General features: G+C 42.6%; 1 protein-coding gene across 1 annotated transcript in view; it reads right to left on the bottom strand.

Annotated features, from left to right (window-relative positions):
- The window catches only part of LOC139374709 (endothelin receptor type B-like), a 43,276-nt gene extending 31,417 nt beyond the window's left edge, over positions 1-11,859 (bottom strand). The window contains exon 1 of the mRNA XM_071115813.1: positions 11,707-11,859. The gene's annotated coding sequence lies outside the window, so the exon portion shown is untranslated. The remainder of the gene's footprint in view (positions 1-11,706) is intronic.
- Positions 11,860-18,488: the final 6,629 nt, after the last annotated feature.

The raw sequence follows: 18,488 nt of genomic DNA, 5'->3' as shown, positions 1-18,488 counted from the left end.
GGGAATAGGGTGCCATTTGAGATTCACACCAACTCTTTCTACAGGGCTACGTGACTGAGTGAATGGTCCCCTAGGGAACTAGTGAACTGTGGCTTGGGAAAGTGTAATATACAGAATATACTAGAGTCTAAAGAGAGCCTAAATGACACTCCTTTTACAGCAGAAGTCATCCATTTCTGGAGAGATGGTCAGTCCTTGGGTCAGTCCTTGGGTCAGTCTTTGGGTCAGTCCTTGGGTCAGTCTTTGGGTCAGTCCTTGGGTCATTCTTTGGGTCAGTCCTTGCATCCATAGCTGTGTTGTTTTTGTTGAATCTTCTTTAACCACAGAGCATACTAGCCCCAGCAGTTATGTCAGCTTTCTAAGCACGACATGCTAGATGAAGAGGAAAACTGTGTGGGAACTTGTGAAGATATGCAACACAGTTTAGATGAGAGGTTAGAATGTATATGTTGCTGGAAATCAAAATATACATGTTGTAAAGCTTGTCTATTTAGCCATTGAACTACAGTTCCTCACGTTATAACATTCCCCACTGGGGTCATCTGAAAAGAAACACATCATGAGATGCATAACAGAAAATAACTCGTGTGTTAAGGTGGATTGGTAGGTGGCTTCTAATGTTCAATATTATAGCACAAGAGAGTGGCTGAGAACACGCTATTGTGTAAAGGGAAGAAAAATGACGATTGTGAAATATTTCTGCATAACAAACCTTTTTATGTAAATCAATGATTTGTGCACCAGTTTGAGTTAAGCATGCCTCTCCAGCCAGGATTCAGGTAACATCGGTTAAGTGATGTATTTAATATAACCTGGGCAGCCTCTTCTATTACATAGGAATATTAAACACAATTACATTATATTCATAATGAGTTAACAATATCAACAAATCTATTGACTGACTCCAAGCTTTCATCGAATAGAGTTATATAATATGAAATGACGCATGTCGCCAAATGCAAACTCTTATTCAAGACGATGCGTAACATTGTCTGCGAGATGTGTGTTTTAATTGTACACGGTCCCTGTCAAATAAACGTCATAAAATGTCAATAAAAACTATATGTCATATGAACCCGTAGCTGTTGAATATGAACCCGTGGCTTAAAGCTGGAATCTTTAATGGTGGAACAGCCGTGTCCATTTGGGATATTACAACAACAAAGAAGTTACTGCAAACAACAAACACCGTTTTTTTTCCCAGCAGACATCACTGCAGGCGCGATAGAACAGCACAATATGTACTGCTTTTTTTGTTGTTGCTACCAACGCTCCTCAGCTGCTACGGAAAATGTAGTGTCCTTCATTACCACCCAACATGCTGTTCGGGTTCACGGAGGTCATCATCCATGGAACAGCATGAGAGAGGGGACGTCCTGCTGTTAGCGACCCTCTGAGGAGAGTAGATTACATGCACCAGTATAGAGGATCACCCCACAGCCATACCTCCACCTGGAAGCATGGCCCCAGTAGCCTTGCTAATGATCCAGCCCCTTGCTGGCTCCATGGTCAAATGGGGAGTCATTAAAAGTGCTAATAACCCGGGGGATAGTGCTCAACCACCATGACACCAGGTTGTTGTTAGTGCCTAAGGCCCTTGTTTGTCAAATCTTGTCTAAGCATTTCTTCTAACAGTTAATACAACCGTGTAGAAAAATCCCTCGGTGCGTGTGGTTCAATTTGCTCATCTACCTTTTTGCTTTCAGTGATGGGTGATGTCACAAATCCCAATGTAACAATCTGATTGATGCCAAACAACACCCTTATAACAACGTAGCCTACTGTACAGCGTGCTTATAATTATTCAAGTTTTTTCAATGCTAGTGTCAACTCCACCATGTGTTAAGAGTGAAGGGCCTACACTCAGATTAGCATCTGAGTAGCCTACATACCAGCCCACTGCTGCATAGAGGATAGTGTTTAGGTTGGACACTGTCCAGTCCAGTACAAGTCTCCTGGCTTTACCAGTGGCTGAACTGAACAGACATTTCAACAAACCACCGTAAATATCCACAAATATGCATGTAAGAGGAAAATATGCTGTTCTGTAGACATCTACTGGTCCCTATGGTAGTTTTGATTCAACATGAAACCGTTGATCTGTCTTCGAGGCAGTATAAAGTTCTACATAAAGTGATCAACAGCTAGACATAGAGGTCAACTGGATTCATATACCTTGTATTTATCTCCCCTGGGATTCTCTGCCTCTAACCCTATTACAGGGGCTGAGTCACTGGCTTACTGGTGCTCTTCCATGCCGTCCCTAGGAGGGGTGCGTCACTTGAGTGGGTTGAGTCACTGACGTGATCTTCCTGTCTGGGTTGGCGCCCCCCCTTGGGTTGTGCCGTGGGGGAGATCTTTGTGGGCTATACTCGGCCTTGTCTCAGGATGGTAAATTGGTGGTTGAAGATATCCCTCTAGTGGTGTGGGGGCTGTGCTTTGGCAAAGTGGGTGGGGTTATATCCTTCCTGTTTGGCCCTGTCCGAGGGTATCATCGGATGGGGCCACAGTGTCTCCTGACCCCTCCTGTCTCAGCCTCCAGTATTTATGCTGCAGTAGTTGATGTGTCGGGGGGCTAGGGTCAGTTTGTTATATGTGGAGTACTTCTCCTGTCTTATCCGGTGTCCTGTGTGAATTTAAGTATGCTCTCTCTAATTCTCTCTTTCTCTTTTTCTTTCTCTCTCTCGGGGGACCTGAGCCCAAGGACCATGCCTCAGGACTACCTGGCATGATGACTCCTTGCTTTCCCCAGTCCACGTGGCCCTGCTGCTGCTCCAGTTTCAACTGTTCTGCCTGCAGCTATGGAATCCTGACCTGTTCACCGGACGTGCTACCTGTCCCAGACCTGCTGTTTTCAACTCTCTAGAGACAGCAGGAGTGGTAGAGATACTCTTAATGATCGGCTATGAAAAGTCAACTGACATTCACTCCTGAGGTGCTGACTTGCTGCACCCTCGACAACTACTGTGATTATTATTATTTGACCATGCTGGTCATTTATGAACATTTTAACATCTTGGACATGTTCTGTTATAATCTCCACCCGGCACAGCCAGAAGAGGACTGGCCACCCCTCATAGCCTGGTTCCTCTCTAGGTTTCTTCCTAGGTTTTGGCCTTTCTAGGGAGTTTTTCCTAGCCACCGTGCTTCTACACCAGCATTGCTTGCTGTTTGGGCTTTTAGACTGGGTTTCTGTACAGCACTTTGCGATATCAGCTGATGTACGAAGGGCTATATAAATACATTTGATTCGATTTGAAATTTGATTTGATTCATTGTCAGAGTGTGTCAGAGGGCACTGATCTGAACAACCAATGAGAAATGGCTCTATGACAGAATTATGCAATTGCCTTGTCTTGGGCAGTCTGTGTGGACGGCTGCTGGTGAGTGATTTAGTCTGGTACCTATTTCCCAATATTGTGCACTACTTTTGATGAGGAACCATAGGGCTCTGGTCAAAGGTAATGTACTACAGTGCTATTTTGGACCCACACTTGTCTTGGGCAGTCTGTCTGGACGAGTGGACGGCTGACGGTGTGTGATTTAACAAGTCATAGACTGTGCTCTCTGCTGCCGCATGGAAAGTGTTACCGATGCACCAAGTTTGGAACCAACAGGACCCTGAACAGCTTCTGTCCCCAAGCCATAAGCCTGCTAAATAGTTAGTCCGCGTAGCTATTGGTTAACTATTTAAGAATCTGCCTCAAACCTTTTTGCCCTTTATTCTACCTCAATTACCTCGTACCCCTACATATCAACTGGTACTGGTACCCCGTGTAAAGAGCAAGGTTATCGTTACTCATTGTGTATTTATTACTTTTATTATTACGTGTTTTACTTTTCTATTATTTCTCTATTTTCTTTCTCTCTGCATTGTTGAAAAGGGCCTGTAAGTAAACATTTCACTGTTAGTCCACACCTGTTGTTTACGAAGCATGTGACGAATAAATTGTGATTTGATTTTAGAGTGATGTTTTACTGAGGAACGATCAGGCCTATTCTACTTCCTGTGTGTGTTGTTGAAAGGGGCTCTCCCGTCATCTTTCACCCCGAGAAATGTGGTTCTGCTGGGAACCTCGGAACTCAATATTAGCTCAGGGAATTCAATACAGAAGGGAGCTCTCTGAGAAATGTACTTCTCCTGGCGGATGACATTTCCTAAGAAGCCCTACGTTGTCAAGCTGCACTGTAACATAGTCTGAACCGATGATAATGACAAAGTGTTGTTTTAGGACCAGACAGAGAATGGCCACTTACTGCAACTTGATACTCTAATAATATGTTCCATCTACTTCCAAGGTGCATGAACACCATGGTAGCCAGAGTAAGAGGTGGCCTGTAGTGTTTAGGTAAGGAAGAGTCGCCTGCGCCTCAGTCTTTAAAAATGAAAGAGTACAAGAGGACTTGTCTCTTGTCTCTATTTTGCGCTTATTCTCCACACCCCTTACGGTGTTTCAGACGGCCCCCTTTCTTTGTCGACCCAATTCATTGACGGAGAGGGTCTCTTCAGAGGCGTCTTGTCACGTTCTCTTTGGAGTAGTGCGCCCGGTATGACTGTATTCCTCCGTCCCCATAACAATGGTACAATGAGGAGTAGACAACAACAAGAAGTTCTGTCATCACAAAGACCTCTCAGGCCAAATCCTGTTACGGGTCTGATGCAAAGCATAGGATCTACAGCCAGTCAGTGTGTCCTTAAATAATAAATAAAGAGCCTGTTATTCAGGAAACAAGCCTCTAGACCTCCAGCCTCTTTGAAATGGGAGACCACCTATGGAGGAGCCCGGAGGAACCTTTCCATGCATAGCCTTGGCTACTCGGGCCTCTGGGGCGAGGCACAGGACCTAAATTACTGTGTACCCAATGTCCGACCGAGGCCCAAATCCCAATTCCTCTGCCTTGTTTTTCCAAGGGGCAAATTTTTCCGAGATCCCAGTGAGAACTTGCGGTCCCTTGAAACACATCCAAGAATAACAGCTGACCCTGACCTGTGGGGATTGCCCGAGCTAGGTTTCCAAATCCTCATTGGAGATCTCATGGGATGGACCCGAGAGCCAGGATGATTTAATTACACAAAGACAACATCACGTGTCACCAGGGGTTACGGGCAGTCACCTTTATGGGGCTAGAGGGCCAGAGGGGAGGGGCTGGATGTTCACAGCTGATGTACCCATATTTTGCTTACCTGGGCCCATGGCCTGGGTTGATTGGCTCGATGTAACCAGCTACATTGACACACAAGACGGTATTGCTTTCATCTGTCTCCTAATTACAGCACTGAAGGGGTGTGCTGCACCAGGGGAGGGAAAGACGGGAATTGCAGGAGGAGTGGGCTTAGACAAAGAGAGAGTGTGTGTTTTTGTGTGTGTGTCCATGCCTTTGTGTGTGTGTGTGTCTCGTGTGGACGTCCTCCCATTCCACTGGTGTGTGTTTACAGGACAACGGTGTTGTTTTTCAGGAACAGAAGGGTCCAGATGAGATCAGAGCTGGTTTTGATCTGGATAAAAGCTCCTCTCTTCACGAGGCCTGTGTTCCCTCAGCTCTGAGTCCCCATAGCTGAGGCAAATGTGGCTTCAGTTCCTATGCATGTGAAGACAATGTGTCTGAGATCAACCAACAGGCTCACCCTTCATCGTATGAGTAAGAGCCTTTGTCGGCTTCATGGGATGTGTTTCAAATGTAATCCTTTAGCTATGACATCACATATTTAACCCTCATGCATTTAATCTTGTATTATTCCAATGTTGAGCAATAATCTGGTTCAGAAACCAAAGTATTACCCAAGTAGGAGCTTCTGGGAACTTAACATGCACTGATTGTACAAAACATTAAGAACACCTTCCTAATATTGTGTCACGGTTGTGTCAAGCTGTCTGGATGTCCTTTAGGTGGTGGACCATTCTTGATACACACAAGGAAACTGTAGAGTGTGAAAACCACAGCAGCGTTGCAGTTCTTGACACAAACCGGTGCTCCTACCATTTGGCATTTGGTATTTTGTTACGATCTCCATTAGCTGTTGCAAAGCAGCAGATAGTCTTCCTGGAGTCCTCACAAAACATGAAACATGACATAATACAGAACATTAATAGACAAGAACAGCTCAAGGACAGAACTACATCAATAAAAAATAAATGAAAAGAGGCACACGCAGCCTACATATCAATACCAAATCATACACACAAACAATCTAGGTCAAATAGGGGAGAGGCGTTGTGCTGTGAGGTGTTGCTTTATCTGTTTTCTGAAACCAGGCTTGCTGTTCATTTGAGCAATATGAGATGGAGTGGAGTTCCATGCAATAATGTCTCTACATAATACTGTAGTCTTTCTTGAAATTGTTCTGGATTTGGGGACTGTGAAAAGACCCCTGGTGGCATGTCTGGTGGGGTAAGAGTGTGTGTCAGAGCTGTGTGTAAAGTGACTATGCAAAACAAGTTGAGATTTCCAACACATTAATGTTTCTAATAAAAATAAGAAGTGATGCAGTTAGTCTCTCCTCAACTCTCAGCCAAGAGAGACTGGCGCGCATAGTATTTACAGTGCATTCGGAAAGTATTCAGACCCTTTGACTTTATACACGTTTTGTTACGTTACAGCCTTATTCTGAAATGTATTAAAACGTTTTTTCCCCCTCATCAATCTACACACAACACCCCATAACGACAAAGCAAAAACAAGGTTTTATACATTTTTCTGCAAGTCTATAAATAAAAAATAAAAAATTACATTTACATAAGTATTCAGACACTTTACTCAGTACTTTGTTGAAACACCTTGGCCAGCAATTACAGCCTCGAGTCTTCTTGGGTATGACGCTACAGGTTTGGTACACCTGTATTTGGGGAGTTTCTCCCATTCTTCTCTGCAGATTCTCTAAAGCTCTGTCAGGTTGGATGGGGAACGTCCCTGCACAGCTATTTTCAGGCATCTCCAGAGATGTTCGATCGGGTTCAAGTCCGGACTTTAGCTGAGTGGCTTGTCCTGAAGCCACTCCTGCATTGTCTTGGCTCTGTGCTAAGGGTCGTTGTGCTGTTGGAAGGTGAACCTTTGCCCCAGTCTGAGGTCCTGAGCACTCTTGAGCAGGTTTTCGTCAAGGATCTCTCCATACTTTGCTCCGTTAATCTTTGCCTCGATCCTGACTAGTCTCCCTGTCCCTACTGCTGAAAAACATCCCCACAGCATGATACTGCCACCACCATGATCACCGTAGGAATGATGCCAGGTTTCCTCCAGACGTGACACTTGTCATTCAGGCCAAAGAGTTCAATCTTGGTGTCATCAGACCAGAGAATCTTGTTTCTCATAGTCTGAGAGTCCTTTTGGGGCCTTTTGGCAAACTCCAAGCGGGCTGTCACTGAGGTCTGCTTTTTACTGAGGCCTGGCTTCCATCTGGCCACTCTACCATAAAGGCCTGATTGGTGGAGTGTTGCAGAGACGTTTGTCCTTCTGGAAGTTTCTCTCATCTCCACAGAGGAACTCTGCAGCTCTGTCTGATTGACCATCGGGTTCTTGGTCACCTCCCTAACCAAGGCCCTTCTCCCCCGATTGCTCAGTTTGGCCGGGCGGCCAGCTCTAGGAAGAGTCTTGGTAGTTCCAAACTTCTTCCATTTAAGAATGATGGAGGCCACTGTGTTCTTGGGACCTTCAATGGTGCAGAAATGTTTGGTACTCTTCCCGAGATCTGTGCCTCGACACAATCCTGTCTCGGAGCTCAATAGACAATTCCTTCTACCTCATGGCTTGGTTTTTTCTATGACCTGCACTGTCAACTGTGGGACCTTATGTAAACAGGTGTGTGCCTTTCCAAATCAAGTCCAATCAATTTAATTTTACCACAGGTTGTCTCTAATCAAGTTGTAGAAACATCTCAAGAATGATCAATGGAAACAGGATGCACCTGAGCAAATTTCAAGTCTCATAGCAAAAAAAAAAAAAAAAACTGTTTTTGCTTTGTCGTTATGGGCTGTTGTGTGCAGATTAATTATGATTTTTATTTATAAAAAAAAAAATTGAATAAGGCTGTAACGTAACAATATGTGGAAAAATTCAAGGGGCCTGAATACTTTCCGAATGCACTCTATATCAGCCCTTTGATTACAATGAAGAGCAAAATGTGCCGCTCTGTTCTGGGCCAGATCCTGCAGGACTAGTGGTGTCAATGTGGTGTCAATGTGGTGTCAATGTGGTGTCAATGTGGTGTCAATGTGGTGTCAAAAAAGCAGAGCATCTCTTTACTACGGACAGATCTCTCCCCATCTTTACAACCATTGAATCTATATGTTTTGACCATGACAGTTTACAATCTAAGGTAACATCCAAGTAATTTAGTCTCCTCAACTTGTTCAACAGCCACACCATTCATTACCAGATTCAGCTGAGGTCTAGAATTGAGGGAATCATTTGTACCAAATACAATGCTCTTAGTTTTAGAGATGTTCGGGGCCAGTTTATTACTGGCCACCCATTCCAAAACAGACTGCAACCGTTTGTTAAGGGTTTCAGTGACTTCATTAGCTGTGGTTGCTGATGCATATCTGGTTGAATAATTAGCATACATGGACACACATGCTTTGTTTAATGCCAGTGGCAGGTCATTGGTAAAAATAGAAAAGAGTAGAGTGCCTAGAGAACTGCCCTCCACTACAACACACTTTACATGTTTGACATTAGAGAAGCTTCCATTAAGGAAAACCCTTTGAGTTATATTAGATAGATAGCTCTGAATCCACAATATGGCAGAGGTTGAAAAGCCATAACCCATTTTTTACCCTGTTCAAAGGCACTTAAATATTTTGTCTTTCCTATTAATCCTCTGAATGGCACAAATACACAATCCATATCTCAATTGTCTCAAGGCTTAAAAATCCTTCTTTAACCTGTCTCCTCCCCTTCATCTACACTGATTTGAAGTGGATTTAACAAGTGACATCAATAAGGGATCATAGCTTTCATCTGGATTCACCATGTCAATCAGTCATGAAAGGAGTTCTTAAGGTTTTGTGCACTCAGTGTCATTTTAATGTTTGGAAACCGTGACACACACACACACACACACACACACACACACACACACACACACACACACACACACACACACACACACACACACACACACAAACACACACACACACACACACACACACACACACACACACACACACACACACACACACACACACACACACACACACACACAGGCCAGACAAGACAGAGGTCATGCTAAAGGTATGTACAGAGAGATATAGAGATCAGTCAGGGTCAATCCCCACTTTAAAGCCAAGATAACGAACTACGGCAGCAACATGAATAATTTACACCGAGGCCGTTAGTGTGTAAACTGTGTGGTTTAACATTATCTGTGTGCTAACGCTTCCCTCTAACATCTCTGTTTACGAGATTTGGACCTCAACTCATAAATAATGGGTCTTTGATGGGTGTGTAATCTATCTTGTTTTACTACTCCACCTGATAACTGCTCCTATAGCCCCCATTTCCATTATCCTAAACCCTCATGAAGTTCATACAAATACATTATGAACATCTGAAAGGGCACTTTTACTAAGTATTTGATGTATTCCCTCAATTACATTTGACTCCCATTACTCCTTTCATCAAGCCAAACCTTTCTAACAGGAAACACGGCGTGACCCTTGTAATTGCAAACAAGCAACAGGGGGCTGTTGTTAAAAAAAGAGTTTTACAGACAAATTATTCAGCTATACGCCAAAACACTATCAGAAAGTAAAATTGTCCAGATGTAGCTAAGTGAATTATAATGTCTAATGCTTGGACGCTAAAATAGTAAACGTACAGATTTATACGACTGCCACGATATACAAAGAGGTCACAAACCAAGACAGATGATGACATAGAAGACTGTCAGACAGCAGTACGGCTGACTAATGTGACTCAAGTGAAAGCGTTGATTTGGATAAGAGCAGCGTTCTGGCGTCCATGTTGAATATCATCCAACACAAACAACTGGAACATTGTTCAGCGATTAATCATCATTAATGAAGTTACAACCAAAACATTCTGACATCCAGATATAAATTACATTTTGGAAAGTGCAATGAGTGCAGTGAGCGACTCTGTCTTTGAGACTATTGGCTAGAACACAGAAGTGAAAATATAGAATGATGCGAATAATGTTTTGGATGATGCCTTTCTGTAAGATAATAAAAAATGGCTGTCATGGATAGACAGAATGAAGTGCCAATAATTGACCTTTTCCAAACATTAAGAACACATTCATCCTTTTTAAACAGTACGATGGTAGTTTATGTCATTTTGTCACAGAAATGTTTCACTTGGATTCCAAGTGTTAGGAGTGATTTTCTTTCCAGGGCTTGTTAACAAACCAAAACTGATATAGCTCGAAAAGGCGGTTTATTATCAGTTAGTTTTTTCACAACTAATTTCAACTCTTATCGTTTTTTATCTTAATGCCTTGATGCCTTTTGTTTTCTTTTTCATTTAATAGTGTATGATCACGAACATGTGACCTGGGCCGGCTTCAAAAGTGCCCTTACCGCTCTACAGATGGTAACACTTAATCGGTAACAGAATAAAACGCTTGATGACTACGGTTGAAACTGTTCCCAGGGAGGGTGAACTTGGCAAGAAAGAGTTCCCCTGTCGTAGAAACAACATCTAACCATCAAATACACAAGGAAGTAAACAGGGCTTTAATAGGGAGTAAGGGAATATAAATATAGATCTGAGGGAGCATTAAAGGTTTGAACTGAGTTATAAAGATAATATTGGACCTTTCTCTGATGTTCTTTTATGAATCCTTAATCAAATCATTGGCTTCGAGTAACCATATTTGTGTGGATTCATGCAAATATTCAGAGGATATATTAACTGCTGTCCTTGATGATTGAGTTTCAGCTTTATGTTGCTTTGTTTACCTTGCTTAGTAGGAGGTTCCAGTGTATATGATTCCAGTGTATAGGAGTTTTCAACAAATCCCAGAACTCTAGGCGTATGAAAACATTATCCTAAAACCCTAAATCCGTCAAATAATCCAACGGTATAATTACAACAAGCACATACCTCTCTAAAAAGGAGTGAGGGAAAGGTGGAAGGAGGAGACACCACCTGGAATCCATTATCTCTAGATGGTGGAAGCCCTCGCCCCTCGCCTCCCATCCCGACCCCCTCGGAGGGGTACGTACGTAGGCAGGCTACCCATGAGGTCCCCACTCCATGAGGGCTAGCATAAACCATTGGCCACAGGGCTTGTATGTCTCATCCAACACACATGGAAAATGCTAACATTGCAATATGTAGTAATTACTCAATATAACAGGCTGTCAATTCAGCCATTGTGAAGATGGCAATGAATCACCCCTTTACGTGTTTCACTTGTGTCTGTAATTTATTCATGTATTATTAGGAAAGACTGGTGAGCTAAAGATTTGAGTTGTAACACCATTTTAAGTTGTTATCCATCTCTTCCAGCCTCATCAATTATGAACAGCTATATGTGATGACCTCATAATGGAGAGTACAGAATAAGAACACTTCAGGGAATACTACAACTCTAGCACAGTTGTCTTTGTGTTGACATCAGAGTTTACAAAAGCAACATGGGAACATGAGTTGTCCTTACTGGCATATCTATTACAATGGAATGAGCACTGAGGAAATGGTCAAACATTTTAGACATTGAAAACTTTTAAAGTAATCAATTCCTACCTTCTGTGGTTTTCTTTCTCTTTACCACTCTCACTTTAACCTTATAGTCTTGCTGTGGTATGCAGTAACTGACGGATTGTCAGTTATTGTCCATCGGTGAGTGTTGCTACCTCTTAAATTCCCCTTCAGATTTACAAGGATGTCTTGACAGAGTGGCTGGAGACTAGCATGTGAAAAGCTTAACCTTTTGTAAGGTTCAGACGTTTCTTTAGTCTCTGGCTCCTGGCCTAGATGTGCAACGTTCTGAATGCATTTTGGGGCGCAATGAATTCTTGGACTGTTATTAGTCTGAAAATGATAAGGAAACACAAACAATGGTACTACGACATACTCAAAGGCTTGATTATATCATATTATTTTAAACAATGATTCAAAAGAAAATTGTAGTTTTCTGGGGTAGCCTAGAGATCGTATTTGTATTGTTTCAACAGTTTTGACATTTTAGGATGAAATTGTACATAACATATTGATGTTAGATCTCAGTTTGTATGTTTTTGGTCTTTATGGTCATTCACCACTTCCATACATCCAACACATTCTCGGGTTGTAGATGCTGTATGATGGGCAAATCTCCACTAGATGTCATGGTTGCTTGGTTTTTAAAAATGTACTTTCATATACATCAAGAGAAATCAACCAAAGTTACAGATTTCTGGTTGTTAAAAGAAGGAAACAGTAGGCAGAGAAAGATGGGAAGATGACTGCTAGAGAACGTCCTGACCTAAAGAGTCATTTTAACATCTCTGTTTCTTTTAACATCTCTGTTTGTTTGGGTCAAACTGGTGATATATGGTTTTTATAATATGTTGCTTTACATACACATAGCACGTACCCTATTTCTAAATATTCTGTGGATAAGATCCACAGTTAATTAAAATGTTGATCTGTCTTTTATCATTGCATTTGTTATGATGATAATCATAGATATTTAATGATGATGGTTTTATGAGGCTATTGGACTAGAAAGGAAAATATTGGAAACAGAACCTCAATAAGCTCAATTATTAAAAACATATTTACAAACACACAAACAATGAACAATCTGGATCCAAGAAAGAAAACAAAGAGGTCCAAATAAGTAAAACGTTTTAAACATGCCACGGAATGGTTCCTATGATGTTTCTGCTTCTAATTGTACTTTCTGGACGCTGTCGCAATACACAATCATCAATCATTTACAGTGGTGTATCGACCAATATCCTGTATTAACTAAGATAGCAAAATCAACACATTACATTTATAGTTACCCTCTATGCAGTCAGAACAATTGGAGAGTATCACTCACGTTCCCCTCTCTCTCCCTCTCCCCCACTTTTTCTCTCTCTTTTCTCCTAACCCTTCTCTCTATCCCTCCCCCTCTCCAAACCAACCTCTCCACCCCCACTCGCCATCTTCCCAATTCAACACTCAAGTCAGAGAGACAGATGCCTCTCTCCGGAAACTTCTGAGGAGGTATATACGAAGTGGAAGTGATGAAAGCCACAAGAAGCCGGCTCCCACTGCAGCAAGGTCTCGGCTCTTTGCTCTCGCCTGCCGGCGAGCACAAGCTCCCCTCATTTAGAAGAAACACTGTACATCCTGGAACATGGGTTCCTCTTCTTTTTTAATTAAAACCCGTGTGGATTCGCCTCCCTCAGACCCCAGTAGAGAGAGAGGGGTTGTAGCGGGGAAAAACTTCCAAGTTGTTCCACTTGACAGGTATATTTAAGTTCACCCAGTTTGACCAGATAGATCATGTATTTTGTATAAGAAGTTATTATATGGCGGAGGCGGGGTGGGGGGGGGGGGGGGGGGGGGACACATATATATATATATATATATCAAACAAGTGGAGGGAAGCATAGAGTGGGAAAGAGAAAAAAGGGAGCATGGGGAGGAGGTGGGGATGGGGGAGCAGGGATCAACAAGCACGGAGGAGGAGGAAATGGCATGGAGATCCTTCTGGGTGATCTTCTTAGATCTTGTGAGAGGAGCATCGTCAAGAATTCATCCGCTAAGAGCGGCGGTCTCCGGTCTTTAGCTGGCGTTAGATAAGATAAGATGTTTGAAAAGACTAAATTGTAAATATTAATAAACATAGCTAATTATGCTTAACTGAAAAATGGATTTGTGTGAACGTCTGTAGATGAATGGCAGCGTCCCATAGAGAGGATACCACTAATAGGTTGTATGATTCATTTATTGGTTCCTTACTCATCAACAGCATCAAAACATGGGACAAACAAACATGACGTCGTCACCTGATCAAAGCAGATGGACATGATGATGTTTTGAATAATTATTTATATTGAACTGGTCTTTGGGAGGAAACGGTGTATGTTCGTTCACTCGTCATTTGAAAATATGTTCTTCATCTAAAATAGAACTTTTCACAGAGTTGCGAACTCACTACATGAACAACAATTTGAGAAATTGACAATAATGCATAGGTCTAGTACACAATAAACTGAACGAAAATATCAATGCAACATGTAAAGTGTTGGTCCCATGTTTCATGACCTGAATTAAAAGATCCCAGAAATGTTCCATACTCAGAAAAAGCTTACTTCTCTCAATTGTTTTGCTCAAATTTGTTTACATTGCCGTTAGTGAGCATTTATTTGACATTTGCCAATATAGTCCATCCATCTGAGAGGTTGGAAATGGATTAAACAGCGTGAACATTGCACAGGTGCACCTTGCGCTGGGGACAATAAAAGGCCACTCTAAAATGTGCAGTTTTGTCACACAACACAATGCCACAGATGTCTCAAGTTTTGAGGGAGCGTGCAATTGGCATGCTGACTACAAGAATGTCCATGAGAGCTGTTGCCATAGAACTGAACGTTAATTTCTCCACCAAATGCCACCTCTAACGTTGTTTTAGATAATTTAGCCGTACATCCACCTGGCCTCACAACCGCAGACCACATGTAACCACACCAGTCAAGGACCTCCACATCCAGCTTCTTCACCTGCGGGATCATCTGAGACCAGCCACCCGGACAACTGATGAAACTGTGGGTTTGTACAATTGAAGATTTTCTGCACAAACAGTCAGAAACCATCTCAGGGAAGCTCATCTGCGTGTGTGTTGTCCTCACCAGGGTCTTGACCTGACTGCAGTTTGGCCTCGTAACCGACTTCAGTGGGCAAATGCTCACCTTCAATGGACACTGGTATGCTGGAGAAGTGTGCTCTTCACGAATGAATCCCGGTTTCAACTGTACCGGGCAGATGTATGGGGTCATAACATTTACATTTTAGTCATTTAGCAGAAGCTCTTATCCAGAGATACTTACAGTTGATGCATTCATCTTAAGATAGCTAGGTGAGACAACCACATAACACAGGCATAGAAAGTACATTTTTCCTGGGACAACATTCCACAGGCCACAATCAACAGACTGATCAACTCTGAACAACTCGGAGATGTGTCGCGCTGCATGAGACAAATGGTGGTCACACCAGGTACTGCCTGGTTTTCTGATCCAAGCCCCTACCTTTTGTTTTAAGGTATCTGTGACCAACAGATGTATATCTGCATTCCCAGTCATGTGAAATCCATTGATTGGGGCTTAATTTATTTATTTCAATTGACTGATTTACTTATATGAACTGCACCCCAGTAAAATCTTTGAAATTGTTGCATGTTGCGTTTATATTTTCGCTCAGTGTGCATCGTCCAAGTAGGGGAAGGAAGACATTTTGTTTAGACGAGATCTTTAGCGTCAGCTCCCTCTAGTGAATTATTTTGGAATGGACGAGCTGGACACTTCATTAGGAATGAAAGGGGCCATAAGGATAGATAAGAAAACACTCAGGAACTTGATAACTGAACACTGATTAGTCACATACTCTTATTAACTTCATTTCACTGATGATTTTAGCAAGAAATACATATTGTACATGTGACTCTATTACCGTGAAAGCAGGAGGGTAGAGTATGTAGATACTGTCACTAAGATAACTCCTTTGCAGCCCGAAGCACGTTGAGAGGCCAGAGAACACTGTTATTGGACCTATAGCACATATCAGTCTGTCCACCGCCCAGTAGCAGAAGTCTGCCTTACAAGTCAGTTTCATCATCATGCTGGACTTATAGAATCGGAACATTACACTCAAACCAATGAGGAAATGATGTTAACCATTGAAGACATTCACTCTAAAACAGGTAAAGTTTTCTGATATGAAACATTGAATTATTGTGAGAAATTGTATCCAATATCCTTTTGCTTCAGCACACAAATGATGCATCCAAGAGATCCATAATCTACAGTGAAAGATAATTTTCTTGGGTCGTCCTCTACAGTGCATGTATGCAAAGTGTTTCCAAAGATAGGCAACAGTTATGGAGTGTGTTGTACATGAATGATATAGCATTTCTCCAACCCATGATGAAGCCAGTGAGCTGTCATGATTTAAGAACATCGGGCAGTTCTCTTTTGACTCCGTGAATTAATAATCAAAGAAAACGGCAAAGAGAAAAAGTGAAGCTTTCAAAAATCAATGGGGGCCGTGTTTCATGACCAGCATGCGTCGAACCTGGAGCCCTCACCTGAGCCCGTGTGTTGTGAGTGTCCGTGTGCGCTGACGCTCTACTGCAGCGGCTATGCTATTGTACCGGGGCGATCTGATTTCCTGAATCACTCTACCGGTTGGTTGTACATCTAAATCAGCGTTGATCGCTGACAGAAAACAAGGCTAACTGGTGCGAAGGAAGAAGCGCTTTTTGGGGTTAGCGAGCAGCCTACTAAATACCAGTTGTCTCCTCAAATCAGTGTGGCCAGGGCTGCATTATTGATGGGGCCTCCAGGGCCCTCTGGCTCCTTAGATGGGGATGTCTCTCTGCCTGCCTGCCTGCCTGCCTGCCAGTCATTGAGTGAGTGAGTGAGTGAGTGAGTGAGTGAGTGAGTGAGAGAGAGAGGGAGGGTTCTGGGAGGAAAGGTGGACTGAATCAGGCCCGTCGAACCAGGACTCAAATTGTGTTCTGGCTTAGGTGGCTCTGTGTGTCTGGGACGTTCTGGAGAGGAGCGAGGTTCTGTGTATGAACCAACCAGGCATAGCAAGCCAGTTTGGGCCAGAACACAAACGGTAACGCCTGGCCTTAAATTGAAAATGAATGGTAGCATGATGTCCCTCTGGGGAGACAGAGGGAGCAGCTGGTCTTCAAGACACTGCTGGTCCAGGCTTCAAAACACACAGACACACACACACAGAGAGAGAGAGAGAGAGAGAGCCACTACATACTGACGCTTTAATAATTGAGGGCCACTTCAGGACTTCTTTCGGGTGACAGCCATGGACCCTCCCTCCCATTTGTTCACTGTCACAGAGACAAGGCACAACGGAATGAATGAATGGTAATTAATATGAGCGAGAAAAACTCGAAGGTGAGAAGAGAGCAGAATGTAAGGGATGTGAGCAGCTGGTTTTCCTATATCCTGTGGGTGGAGCACATCCATCTCTTAGGAATAATGGGCAGTAAAGATAAAATTGTATCTTTTAATCTTTTACTAAGGACATCTATTTATCAGATTATCATTCATATCATATATTAGAATAGCCTTTGCCATTTACAGTTGAAGTCAGAAGTTTACATACACCTTAGCCAAATAAATTTAAACTCAGTTTTTCACAATTCCTGACATTTAATCAGAGTAAAAATTCCCTGTATTAGGTCAGTTAGGATCACCACTTTATTTTAAGGACATGAAATGTCAGAATAATAGTAGAGAGAATTATTTATTTCAGATGTTATTTCTTTCAACACATTCCCAGTGGGTCAGAAGTTTACATACACTCAATTAGTATTTGGTAGCATTGCCTTTAAATTGTTTAACATGGGCCAAATGTTACAGGTAGCCTTCCACAAGCTTCCCATAATAAGTTGGATGAATTTTGGCCCATTTCTCCTGACAGAGCTGGTGTCAGGTTTGTAGACCTCCTTGCTCTCACACGCTTTTCAGTTCCGCCCACAGATTTTCTATAGGATTGAGGTCAAGGCCACTCCAAGACCTTGACTTTGTTGTCCTTAAGCCATTTTACCACAACTTTGGAAGTATGCTTGGGGTCATTATCCATTTGGAAGACCCAAGCTTCAACTTCCTGACTGATGTCTTGAGATGTTGCTTCAACATATTCACAGTTTTCTTTCCTCATGATGCCATCTATTTTGTGAAGTGCACCAGTCCCTCCTGCAGCAAAGCACACCCACAACATGATGCTGCCACCCCCGTGCTTCACGGTTGGGATGGTGTTCTGCGGCTTGCAAGCCTCTCTTTTTCCTCCAAACATAACAATGGTCATTATGGCCAAACAGGTCTATTTTGTTTCATCAGACCAGATGACGTTTCTCCAAAAAGTACAATCTTTGTCACTATGTGCAGTTGCAAACCGCAGTCTGGCTTTTTTATGGCGGTTTTGGAGCAGAGGCTTCTTCCTTGCCGAGTGGCCTTTCAGGTTATGTCGATATAGAACTTGTTTTACTGTGGATAGAGATACTTTTGTACCCGTTTCCTCCAGCATCTTCACAAGGTGCTTTGCCGTTGTTCTGGGGTTGATTTGCACATTTCGCACCACAATGCGTTCATCTCTAGGAGACAGAACGAGTCTCCTTCCTGAGCAGTATGACGGCTGCGTGGTCCCATGTTTATACTTGCGTACTGTTGTTGTACAGATGATCGTGGTACCTTCAGGCGTTTGGAAATTGCTCCCAAGGATGAACCAGACTTGTGGAGGTCTACAATTTTTTTTTCTGAGGTCTTGGCTGTTTTCTTTTGATTTTTCCATGATGTCAAGCA

This window comes from Oncorhynchus clarkii, chromosome 19 (genome assembly GCF_045791955.1).
Source record: "Oncorhynchus clarkii lewisi isolate Uvic-CL-2024 chromosome 19, UVic_Ocla_1.0, whole genome shotgun sequence".
NCBI classification, from domain to species: Eukaryota; Metazoa; Chordata; class Actinopteri; order Salmoniformes; family Salmonidae; genus Oncorhynchus; species Oncorhynchus clarkii.
Note: the sequence above shows the minus strand (reverse complement) of the source record. Positions and strands in the feature narration are given on the sequence as shown.